The following is a 13,410-nucleotide window of genomic DNA, read 5'->3' on the forward strand; positions in this document are numbered from 1 at the left end:
ATTCCTGCAAGGGCCCTGCAGAGTGATTGGCTATTGACATATCTATATACATATCAATAAATTAAATTAAATCCTGATTAGATCCACTATCTCTTTTCTTACATTCTATATCCCGAGTGTTCTTGAGGACTGGTATATACTTAAATTTTTTCCCATTTTTTGATTAGGCCTGATTGGGTGAAGGCATCACCTTTAACCTCGAACACTTTCTCTTTATCTCTAAGTGAGCTACACATTCTATTATCCAGATTTGTAAATTACTTCTATTAAAAAAATCTTAATCCTTTCAGTACTTATGAGCTGCTGAAGTTGAGTTGTTCTTTTCTGTCTAAGTGCTCTCTGATGACACCTGTCTCCGGGAACTGTCCAGGGTAGAAACAAATCCCCATAGCAAACCTCTTCTATTCTGTGCAGTTCCCGAGACAAGCAGAGATGTCAGCAGAGAGCACTGCTGCCAGACAGAAAAGAACAACTCAACTTCAGCAGCTGATAATTATTGGAAGGATTAAGATTTTTTAATAGAGGTAATTTACAAATTTGTTTATCTTTCTGGAGCCAGTTGCTATAAGAATTTTTTTTTCCTGGAATACCCCTTTAAGCTCCACCATAGCACCAATGTATATATATATATATATATATATATATATATATATATATATATATACATATATATATATGAGAATTGTAAAGTGAAGTAGTTCTCTCCATATTTTAGTATCATTGTAAAAAAACATAATGATCTAATAATGGCCTGCATACAAAATATGACTTCCCATGTTCCTCCTGCATGAGCAGTTAGGTATAAATTATCAGTTATGTGAAGATTTATCACAGCACTAAAGAGACTATTATGAAATAATAAAGCAGAGGCTCTTGCATGTGCCATGTGTATACCTATTTTATTTGATGTGGCATGCATGAGTTTTCTGCCATCTTACTTTTTCTCTTCTTATATAGCTCTCCTCATGCAGCCTACATGCTCCTGGTTTTGCAGAGGAGTCTCATTACTGCATTTGTCCTTAGTGCAGCAATGATAAATCAGTGAAACTTCTGTCTCCTACCTATCCAGCTTTAGCCTGTCTCCTTGTGAGGGATTTCTCCCTGTTAGCTCTTATAGGCTGGAGAACAGTGTCATACTGCATCATAGATCACACTAAAGAATCTCCACACAGAAAGAAAACTGTGTGAGTCAGGGGAGTTGTGCAACTCTGAAGGTGATCTGTATATGGACTTTTTATGGTTTTATAGGAGAACATGTCATTTTTAAGTCACAATCACACAGTGGTGTTGCTAGGGGGTGCGGACCGCACGGTGCCGTGACACCGTGACCAAGATGCATCCAACCGTCGTTGTCAATCACTGACCATTTCTGTGCGCTCGCTATTCCGCCCCGCGCACCCATCCCCACAGAGATTTATGATCAATAAATCATTCATGTACCCAATTATGGACCTCTATATAACACTATACTTACACCCCCACACAGCGACAGGTTTCTCAATGTTTTCAAGATCTCTGTTTGCTGTCATTGAATCCAGAGGCAACAACGGTGATGTCATATCACGAAACGCGTTGTACTGTGGGTCATAAATTCCCGGTCTCTCAGCGCTTTATTTTATCCCACCATACTTGGAGGAAAAATACTATTTATACAATTATTTTTCAGGCTTGAATTCTGTTGATAACAGGTTAGAAGTGAAATCAAGACTTTATTAGTAATGCATGGCTATTTACTCGTGCCAACATCATGCATCATAACACTTGTAACACAACATATATACATGGAAAGAAGTATGAAGAATTGATATCATGCGGTCAAGATCATAGGTCAAGCTAAACAGCAAAGGGATGCAATAAAGTAAAAATGGTATATACCAAGTAACATATGTCATGGGAGTAAATACCGTATTTTTCGTCATATAAGACGCTCCGGCACATAAGAAGCACCTAATTTTATAGGATAAAAATCTAGAAAATTCTGAACCAAATACAATGTAAAGTACAGGACAGTGATATTCAACCTGCGGACCTTCAAATGTTGCAAAACTACAACTCCCAGCATGCCCGGACAGCCAACGGCTGTCCGGACATGCTGGGAGTAGTAGTTTTGCAACATCTAGAGGTCCGCAGGTTGAAGACCACTGGTATAGGAGGTAGTACTCACCTGTCCCCGCCGCTCCGGACCCTTCACCGATGCCCTGGATGTCGCTCCATCGCTGTCGCCGTGTCCCCGTCGCTCCGGAACGTCTCTGCTGCCGGGTATCCTTGCTCTGTCGCCGCCATCACGTCGCTACGCATGCCGATGCACGTGCGCGACGACGTGATGATGACGAAGGAGAGCGCCAGCCATGCAGGGGATCCCGACACGGAGCAAACACCGAGGAGGCAGGTAAGGTACCTCCCGGTGTCCTGTAAGCTGTTCAGGACACCGCAATTTCACCGCCGCGGTCCGGAACAGCCGGGTTAGTGTTATTTTCACTTCAGACGTGGCGGTCAGCTTTGATCGCCACGTCTGAAGGGTTAATACAGGACATCACCGCGATCGGTGATGTCCTGTATTAGCCGCGCGTCCCGGCCGTTGATGGCCGCAGGGACCGCCGCGATAGGACAGGTGTTTGCCGTATAAGACGCACCAACTTTTCCCCCCCAGTTTTGGGGAAGAAAAAGTGCGTCTTATAAGGCGAAAAATACGGTATATGTAAGTGTAGGGGCAATAGTAAAAAGACAGAAATTTCAAGCTACAGACACAAAAGGGAACACAACTATATATGAGAGCAGACAGATCAATGCACATAATGTGAAATGTAAAACCGGAGTCAGAGGAGGACTGCTCAGCCAATACAAATACATAATGCGATCTGCTCACAGATAGTGCCAAACAATAAGCAAATAATAAGCAGCATAATAAAGAAACAAAAAATCAGTACAAGGAGTTAAATGTAATCAATTATAAGAATGTAGGTAACCATGGCAACAGAACACTATAGGCCAATCAGAAGAAAAGTCTGGAGCAGCCAGGGGCCATAACCACAAGACACTATAAGTGGTATAGTATGGTGGCTGTCAAGTTAAATTAGAATAATAAAAAAATATATTGTTTTAGGATTTGAGGATGGCCAAGTGAAGGCTATAGTTATACTAGTATAACATGTGAGAAATGTAAAAAAATTCTGTGCTATGGATTTTAGGCACATGTCGTTACTATTATTGTACACTGTTTGAGGGATTCCTTCGACAAGTTCATATTTAAAGATTTATTTGGAGGCATAGCTAGTGGGATGTATGTCTTCCCAATAAACTTACTAATAAAAATGGCTCATTTCTGGTTCAAGTTTGACAAGCTACACAAAAGTGCAGAGTCATAAATTACTGTGCATATTACGTGAACGTGCCCCAAAATAGTAAGTAAGGCAAACATATACCTCACACAATGCAGTCGGCATGTCGGATACTTAGCAAACAATAGTGAAGAGCGGCAGGGGCCATATTCAAATTTGCGATATTTCGCCAATATATGGACAAATATTCGTCCTATGTAACCAAAATTTGCATATTCTCTATGTTCGTTCTCTTTTTTTTTTTTTTTCATGTGAAAATTCGTAATAAAATTTGCATAGTGCGCATGCACAATTATATCTCGCAAAAAAAGAAGGGAGGGATCAGTGTCCAGTCTGGAAGAGACGATATTCGCACGAATATTCACATAAATTAGCAAATAAAAAAAAAAACAAATACCGTATTTATCGGCGTATAACACGCACTTTTTAGGCAAAATTTTTTAGCCTAAAGTCTATGTGCGTGTCATACGCCGATACATCCCCAGGAAAGGCAGGGGGAGAGAGGCCGTCGCTGCCCGCTTCTCTCCCCCTCCCTTTCCTGGGGTCTAGAGCCCTGCTGCCGGCCCTTCTCTCCCCCTGGCTATCGGCGCCGCTGCCCGTTCTGTCCCCCTGACTATCGGTACCGGCGCCCCATTGCCGGCGCCGATAGCCAGGGGGAGAGAAGCGGCGCCAACAGCCAGGGGGAGAGAAAGGGCAGCGGCACCCATTGCCGGCGCCGCTGCCCCGTTGCCTCCCCCCATCCCTGGTGGCATAATTACCTGGGTCGGGTCCGCGCTGCTGCAGGCCTCTGGCGTGCGTCCCTGGCGTCGTTGCTATGCGCTGCACGGCGCAGCGCATGACGTCAGTGCGCCGCGCCGTGCATAGCAACGATGCAGGGGATGCGCGCCGGAGGCCTGCTGCAGCGCGGACACGACCCAGGTAATTATGCCACCGGGGATGGGGGGAGGCAACAGGGCAGCGGCGTCGGCAATGGGTGCCGCTGCCCCTTCTCTCCCCCTGGCTGTCGGCGCCGCTTCTCTCCCCCTGGCTATCGGCGCCGGCAACGATAGTCAGGGGGACAGAACGGGCAGCAGCGCCGATAGCCAGGGGGAAAGAAGGGCCGGCAGCAGCGCTCTAGACCCCAGGAAAGGCAGGGGGAGAGAAGCGGGCAGCGACAGCCTCTCTCCCCCTGCCTTTCCTGGGGGTGTATCGGGGTATACACGCGCACACATGCACCCTCATTTTACCATGGATATTTGGGTAAAAAACTTTTTTTACCCAAATATCCTTGGTAAAATGAGGGTGCGTGTTATAGGCCGGTGCGTGGTATACCCCGATAAATACGGTATTCGTCATTATGAATATATATCACTATATTCTAAATATAAAGTGCCGATATTCGCGGTAAAAATTTGCATTTCGAATATTCGCGCTCAACACTAGCAAACAATAGTATATTCCCCTTCACATTATTCTAAATTTTATGAAATGGGGACCTATGACTATTCTTCACTTTTAAGCAGTAAGAAAATAATCAGCACTAGGTTTCCTTTCCTGAGCTAATACAAACAGTGACGATGGCTTTTTTCCTTTATTGTCTTAGCGGTTTCTTTTTTTTACATATTTTGTGTCCTGAAATGACTGTCTGTCTTTAACAATACACTGGCTACATGGCACACATAGCTGAAAGTCTAGAAAGATCCAAAACAGAAAAATGTGGCACATACTTACTTTAGATTTGCTTTGGCATAACCTGAGACCACCATCACAGAGACATGCTTTAAAAAGACTCGAAAATCCTGTGACTTATTTCCCCAATAATATCAATACATCAAAACAGCTTTCCATGTGGACAATTCCAAAAATGAGAAATTGTGTATTTGTCAGTATCTGAAAGTTCTAGTATTACTGCTTAATGGAGGAGCAAAACAAAGTGACCACACGCAGGATGAAAGCGGTAGGCATGCTCTCTGATTTCCAGCATAAGCCCGAGGAAAATGTATTTTAAAATACAAGTAGTTTTATATTATATAATGTAATGAAAAAATATAGTATAGTAAAAAGGTTTTTGCACATAGTTCATATAATAATATTCTTGTGAGTTTAGGGATCCAAAAACTCAGCTCTCTTTCACCCAGCCACACAGTTAAAGGAGTATTTAAAGTTAAATAACATATCCAGTGCATAGGGAATGTGTCAGATTGTGGGGTCCAACAGCTTAGAACCCCTATGATCTCTAGAACAGGGATGAGAGTGTTTGTTTTGCATGGAGTGGTGAGTTGTGCGTAATTATTGTCTAATTTGCTGCCAGAGATCAACCCTTTGAAAGGACAGAAGTTTAGGTGGGCACTATCAGATTCAAACACTTTTGATGTTGTACATCTTGGCAAAACTTTAACCTTTCTAATATACTTCATAAGAACATTTTATTTCCTTTTTATAGAAATCATGGATTATGAAATCATGGATTTGTCCAAGCTGAAGCACAGGCATGGAGAAATTCCAGTAAGTGAGGGTGGGCTAGCACTCCTCTGTGCTCTCTCCTATCTGATAGGACTCCTCTGTGCTCACTCCTGTCTGATAGGACTCCTCTGTGCTCTCTCCTGTCTGATAGGACTCCTCTGTGCTCTCTCCTATCTGATAGGACTCCTCTGTGCTCTCTCCTGTCTGATAGGACTCCTCTGTGCTCTCTCCTGTCTGATAGCACTCCTCTGTGCTCTCTCCTGTCTGATAGGACTCCTCTGTGCTCTCTCCTATCTGATAGGACTCCTCTGTGCTCACTCCTGTCTGAAAGTACTCCACTGTGCTCTCTCCTGTCTGATAGTACTCCTCTGTGCTCTCTCCTGTCTGATAGCACTCCTCTGTGCTCTATCCTGTCTGATAGGACTCCTCTGTGCTCTCTCCTATCTGATAGGACTCCTCTGTGCTCACTCCTGTCTGAAAGTACTCCTCTGTGCTCTCTCCTGTCTGATAGTACTCCTCTGTGCTCTCTCCTGTCTGATAGCACTCCTCTGTGCTCTTTCCTGTCTGATAATACTCCTCTGTGTTCTTTCCTGTCTGATAGCACTTTTATGTGCTCTCTACTGTCTGATAGCACTCCTATGTGCACTCTCCTGTCTGATAGGACTCCTCTGTGCTCTGTCCTGTCTGATAGCACTCCTCTGTACTCTCTCCTGTTTGATAGCACTCCTCTGTGCTCTCTCCTGACTGATAGGACTCCTCTGTACTCCCTCCTGTCTGATACCACTCCACTGTGCTCTCTCCTGTCTGATAGCACTCCTCTGTGCTCTCTCCTGTCTGATAGTACTCCTTTGTGTTCTTTCCTGTCTGATAGCACTCTTCTGTGCTCTCTCCTGTCTTATAGCACTCATATGTGCTCTCTCCTGTCTGATAGGACTTCTCTGTGCTCTCTCCTGTCTGATAGGACTCCTCTGTACTCTCTCCGGTCTGATAGGACTCCTCTGTGCTCTCTCCTGTCTGATAATACTCCTCTGTGTTCTTTCCTGTCTGATAGCACTTTTCTGTGCTCTCTACTGTCTGATAGCACTCCTCTGTGCTCTCTCCTGTCTGATAGCACTCCTCTGTACTCTCTCCTGTTTGATAGCACTCCTCTGTGCTCTCTCCTGACTGATAGGACTCCTCTGTACTCCCTCCTGTCTGATACCACTCCACTGTGCTCTCTCCTGTCTGATAGCACTCCTCTGTGCTCTCTCCTGTCTGATAGTACTCCTTTGTGTTCTTTCCTGTCTGATAGCACTCTTCTGTGCTCTCTCCTGTCTTATAGCACTCATATGTGCTCTCTCCTGTCTGATAGGACTTCTCTGTGCTCTCTCCTGTCTGATAGGACTCCTCTGTACTCTCTCCGGTCTGATAGGACTCCTCTGTGCTCTCTCCTGTCTGATAATACTCCTCTGTGTTCTTTCCTGTCTGATAGCACTTTTATGTGCTCTCTACTGTCTGATAGCACTCCTATGTGCACTCTCCTGTCTGATAGGACTCCTCTGTGCTCTGTCCTGTCTGATAGCACTCCTCTGTACTCTCTCCTGTTTGATAGCACTCCTCTGTGCTCTCTCCTGACTGATAGGACTCCTCTGTACTCCCTCCTGTCTGATACCACTCCACTGTGCTCTCTCCTGTCTGATAGCACTCCTCTGTGCTCTCTCCTGTCTGATAGTACTCCTTTGTGTTCTTTCCTGTCTGATAGCACTCTTCTGTGCTCTCTCCTGTCTTATAGCACTCATATGTGCTCTCTCCTGTCTGATAGGACTTCTCTGTGCTCTCTCCTGTCTGATAGGACTCCTCTGTACTCTCTCCGGTCTGATAGGACTCCTCTGTGCTCTCTCCTGTCTGATAATACTCCTCTGTGTTCTTTCCTGTCTGATAGCACTTTTCTGTGCTCTCTACTGTCTGATAGCACTCCTCTGTGCTCTCTCCTGTCTGATAGCACTCCTATGTGCACTCTCCTGTCTGATAGGACTCCTCTGTGCTCTGTCCTGTCTGATAGCACTCCTCTGTACTCTCTCCTGTTTGATAGCACTCCTCTGTGCTCTCTCCTGACGGATAGGACTCCTCTGTACTCCCTCCTGTCTGATACCACTCCGCTGTGCTCTCTCCTGTCTGATAGCACTCCTCTGTGCTCTCTCCTGTCTGATAGCACTCCTCTGTGCTCTTTCCTGTCTAATAGTACTCCTCTGTGCTCTCTCCTGTCTGATAGTACTCCTTTGTGTTCTTTCCTGTCTGATAGCACTCCTCTGTGCTCTTTCCTGTCTAATAGTACTCTTCTGTGCTCTCTACTGTCTTATAGCACTCATATGTGCTCTCTCCTGTCTGATAGGACTCCTCTGTGCTCTCTCCTGTCTGATAGGACTCCTCTGTACTCTCTCCTGTTAGATAGGACTCCTCTGTGCTCTGTCCTGTCTGATAGTACTCCTCTGTGCTCTCTACTGTCTGATAGTTCTTAGTGTACTCTCTCCTGTCCTATCAGACAGGAGAGAGCACAGAGGAGTGCTAGCCCACCCTCACTTACTGGACTTTGTCCATGCCTGTGCTTCAGCTTGGACAAAGCCTAACACCCTGAGACAAACTAAAGGCTCTAATGTTCTACCAGGGATATGAAAATACAGGATGCAGAGATAGCAGTCACACCAGCGCTCTGTTGCAAGCAAACCCGAAGGTCCCTTATTCATATAAGAACACACATAAGGAGACACCAGTATTCTGAGGTTGGGGGCTAACTTAAAGGTTTAAATAAATGCACCATTTTGCTTCAGGAGTTGCTTTGTCCCTTGTGCCTCTTATTCCATATTTTTAATTCCCTTTTAGGTAAATTTAGCTAGTAACAGGAAATAACTTTAAAATAGCACATTGAGCAGAGTTTGGTGATAAAATATATTACAAATCCTCAAAGCATTCTCTTCTTATAGAAATAAACATTACCATCCAGCATTTGCTATGTAAATAGATCCCATTACTGGAACTGATGGAAGTGTGTTGAATGGCTAATGAGAATAATTGATTTTGCCAGCTTTTTAGCTTAATACTTAATGCATTTTTATGTCTAACATTCTGAGAGACAAAAGAATTCCAAAGAAGTAAAAGGAAACAGGCAATATGATTCTTGGCTCTTCATGCCGCATGGACAGAAATTTTCTAACAGTTTAAAACAAAAGAATATTCACGTTGCCTGACAAGATTTTGATGCCAGAACTAACATTTTAAGGAAAACAACAAAAAATTCTGCATGTATCCTGCAGCCAAAATAAACAAGTAACATTTTATGTTCCTCAGCTTGATCTCTGCAAGGAAGAATTTAGGTGATGCTTATTTTTAAAATATATTTTAGAACAGGCTAGCAAGTACGATAGAACAGACTAGGATAGATACTTGCAACCTGTTATCACTGTTATTTAAAGGAACTAGAAAAACTCACCTGAGAAACAAAAAACTTGGAATATTGAATTAGGAAATGTTTCTACTACTGAGAATTATTAAAAAGAGTACCTGTCACCAAATAAAACTTTTAATATAATGTTTCTTGTGTAATTAGCAGACACTTTCCTATTCACTTGCTTACCAACATAAATATGTTTGGTCTCCTCCCGGCCTGGCAGGAGACCAAACTCAGGAAGTGCTTCTGTGCACTGAGCTTGATTGACAGCTGCACAAAGCCTCACTGAAATCTGCACAGACTGAAAGCTGCACAGAGCCTGACTGAAAGCTGCACAGACTGAAAGCTGCACAGAGCCTGAGGTCTTCTATTCATCACAGCACTGTAAGAGTGTGAGTGTGGAAGTGGTCCCCCAGCAGGCTTCAGTTATGTCATGCCTGCTGGGAAACACTGCTTCTGCTGAGAGATTGCACTATGTAAACGAGAAGAAAGATACAGAGCTTTTTAAAGCTCTGAAAAATTTTTTAAGGGTGGGAGGAGTGTTAGAAGTAGTTAGGGAACATAGCCTGAGTTAGTTTAGAAAAGTTTATTTGGTGACAGGTGCTCTTTAAAGTTAATAAGTGATATAAGCCTATAGCTATGTACTACTGCCATTTCTGGCATTTCAATCAACTTAATGTCAAAAGTTAAAATCATTCGAGGTCTCAGTACTGATCAATAGTTATAGCCAGGTGAGGTGGACAGAACACGCTTTACTCCTCTATTAAGCATGCAGCCTGGCTGAATGCAGGTGATGGGCTCCATTATAGGCTACAGAGCCTGTTGCTGCATTGAGCGCCGACCAGGGGACATAAGCATGCTACCACACCCTATAACCATCTATAGCTAAAGATTGGAGGATGTTTCAGCCCTGAAACCCTGACCAATCTTAACTTTTGACATGTCTGCACAACAGTAACTTTTAAAAAGAACTAACAGCTGTTCACCCTCACTTAACCCAGTATACTGAGTTATAGTGTGGGGGAACAGCTTTAAAATGATAGGTAACTTACATGTTTATGCTTTCACATGTTTTATGGTTCTTACTTCTGCCCATTACAAGCTCCTTTTCATTGCGCTTAAGCATGCATTGTAGACGGGGAGATAGCTCCTTATGGAAGGAGGCGGGCCGGAATTGTGATGAGGCAGGGGAGCTGCGCGCGAAAAAACAAAAAACTGTTCAGGTTCCAGTTTTTATGAACTGTCTAAGAACTTATAGACGGTTGGCAACCCTGTGTCTTATAGGACCCAATCGCCTCTATGCAGTATAAGAGGGGTCCAGAAGCTTCAATATTCCCCTATGAATATGATTAAGCCTATAACAATACTGCACACCACCTTGGGCATGTCTGGACCCAGTATTGCCAATTGTTCACTTACAAAACATTCTTAAAACTTCCTTGTTATTATGGATGAGGTTCTTTCTGAAACTTCTCATTAACTTTTTCAGCTTCTGTAAATGTGTTTTTTATGCTTCTCATTGCAAAACTGTTGAGCCCTAGCAATATATTTACTGAATTAAAATGATTCATCAGTAGCCATAAAGTGTTCTTAAGAGCGTCCCGGACAATCCCCTACTTCATCCATCAAAACATTCACAGAGCCCCATGGATCAACTCGTCAGAAATGAAATATTCTTTTTGCATATCCAAACAACAGTTGTTTTTGGTGAAATGTAATAACGCACTTTTAATGCTAATAATACCTGGAGAACAGTCGACCTACATTCAGCTCTCAATACTTCTCTTGAACAGACCAGTAATACTTCATTATGTTATACCTTGATGATCATTATAAAGCAGTCATTGACCTCATTTTACCTTTACAACTCTGTTATACGCTCTCCATGCCATCTACCTAAAAATCCTAACTTCCATTCTAATAATGTTGCTATAAATGTTGTGATTGTGCAGCCTGTGAATTTATGGATCATGAGAAATGCTCTTTCAGAACAAATGAAAATAAGAAAGAAATGAGATATTCTGGATTTTATGACTTGGGAGCTCACCATCTAGTCTAATGTACTGTGTTTGTGGTTTGCAGCATTCTATTGGTTCCAACGGGCCATTAAAATGTGTTTGTTATAAATTATATTGAAGAGCCAGTCGTCTAGTATAATCTAGAGACTGAAATATTAGTTTTCATTTAATTAGATCAAAGGTATAATCTTGGCATATCAATGTGCTTAGAGCTGAACTGCAGTAATGTTGAAAGTTACTTTTTGAAGGGAAAGATATGCCTAGCTGTGAATGATTAACTGTAAAAAGATCTACCCTGACAGCTCTATTTCTTACTACCAGAGGCATATCTATATTCAATAGAAACCAACATAAACAATGTATGAAATAAAAATAATTTTTATTTCTGTAGATTCTGCAAAGTAAGTCTCTCCCAGAAGGTAAAGTCCTTACTCTGTGGTGCCACTTTTTTGGAGGTGGCATCCCTTAAAGCAATGGCGTACCTGTTATATAGGCAAAGTATGCCACTGCTATGGGGCCCTTTTAATAGGGGTGCCATGTGAGAGATCAAAAGGCCCTGCCTCTAATCCACATCCATCCAAACTGTTCACTTTATAATACTCTCACTGGCTGGGCAATCCAGGACACTTGTCCCAGATCCCCAGGCCAGTGAGCGCCAGGCCAGCAAGCTGGTGTAGGCCAGAGACAGCTTTAGACTGTGGCCTATGCCAGGAGCGGAGCATAATCTCTGCCCTGGCTTAGGCAATGACATCACTCTTCATCTCCGCCTACACCCGAGTATGAAAAAGGTGGCTCTGCTCAGAAGAGAATGCAAGTATCATTTTTATTATTGTTTTAACAGGTGGGACGACGACCTGCCTACTGGAGGGGGGGGGGGGTGTTAAAAACCTAGAGGGTACTGAAACTTTGTTCCCATGCATGGCACAAAGCCAAACTGGTTGGGTAGCACAACAGGTCCCCCACCATTGCCCATTGCAACTTACTAGCAGAGAGGTGACACTGAAGCAGAGAAGGAGAGATGTATTGGCCATACTTCTTCCACTGGGAATTTTGGGGAAAAGGATATGCAAAGTAGGTTCTTTTCCGGAAGTTAAAAACCTTGCTCTCTGGTGCCAGCTTTTCCAGATGTTAACAAACTATTGCCTACATTTATTAATCATGTTACCAATCATGTTACCAATTTGAAAAGCAAGTGTGTCTTTCAGGCAGTAGGTTTGGACTCTAAGTTTTAAATTTATTAAGAAATAAACAAAACAATTTGGGAACGACACACTTTGGCACAACTCTGACAGAGGAAGCAGATGTCATTTTCTGACTTTCAAGCTGTTCTAAAGGCACCATGGGGGAGGTTTAGCAACACCTGTGTAGAGGAAGAGAGATCAGATTGCTTTTTTAATTTTTAACAGGTCTCTTTAAAAATGAAAGAAGCGATCTGATTGGTTGCCATGGGAAATTGCACTACTCATTCTCTACACAGGTTTTGATAATCTCCCTAAATGTTTTTCAAGGCATACACCTTTTAATAATTTGACACAAATCCCTCCAACCATCTTCTTTCTTAGACTTCTGTAAGAATCACCCGTCCTGGTCAATGTGGGCCCATATGTTGCCAGGCTGTTGCAGAGTGAGCACAAAATGATAGTGTTTGTTCTTAAAAATTAGCTTGTTTGCTTGTTTGTGCTACAGTTCCCTCCGGAGCACTTCCAGTTATTTTACCTAGGTTGTGCTTTCTTATGATTGTGACTTTTGTTTAGCCAATGGAACAGCTAATTGGGGCAGATGTTACATACTAAGGCTATGTTAACACTGCAGAATTTCCACATGGATTTCCACATGTAATTCCGCATTTTAATTCCGTATAAATTTATAGCCAATACACATCAATGGGATTCTGCAGTCCCATTCACACTTAAGAATTTGTGCATAGGTCTTTTCTCAGCTAAAATTCCACATTCCGCAAAAATATCAGTGCTGTCTTATATTTTTTGCTGAATTTGGCAGCGGAATCCCATTGAAGTCAACGGGGCTTGAATTTCTGCTCAAAATGCGGAATTCGGGTGGAATTTAATGTTTGTTTAAAATAAAGCCCACCTTTGAATTGAACTGAGGAATAATGCGGAATTCATATGAAAATTATGCAGAATGCACAAATTCCGAATAAAGTCCACAAATGCTGGACAGATGTGGA

General features: G+C 42.9%; 1 protein-coding gene across 5 annotated transcripts in view; it reads left to right on the forward strand.

The window, feature by feature from the left end:
• The window catches only part of FAM110B (family with sequence similarity 110 member B), a 282,271-nt gene that overhangs the window by 18,611 nt on the left and 250,250 nt on the right, over window positions 1-13,410 (forward strand). The window lies entirely within an intron of this gene.

The sequence above is a fragment of the Hyla sarda genome, chromosome 5, assembly GCF_029499605.1.
Source record: "Hyla sarda isolate aHylSar1 chromosome 5, aHylSar1.hap1, whole genome shotgun sequence".
NCBI lineage: Eukaryota > Metazoa > Chordata > Amphibia > Anura > Hylidae > Hyla > Hyla sarda.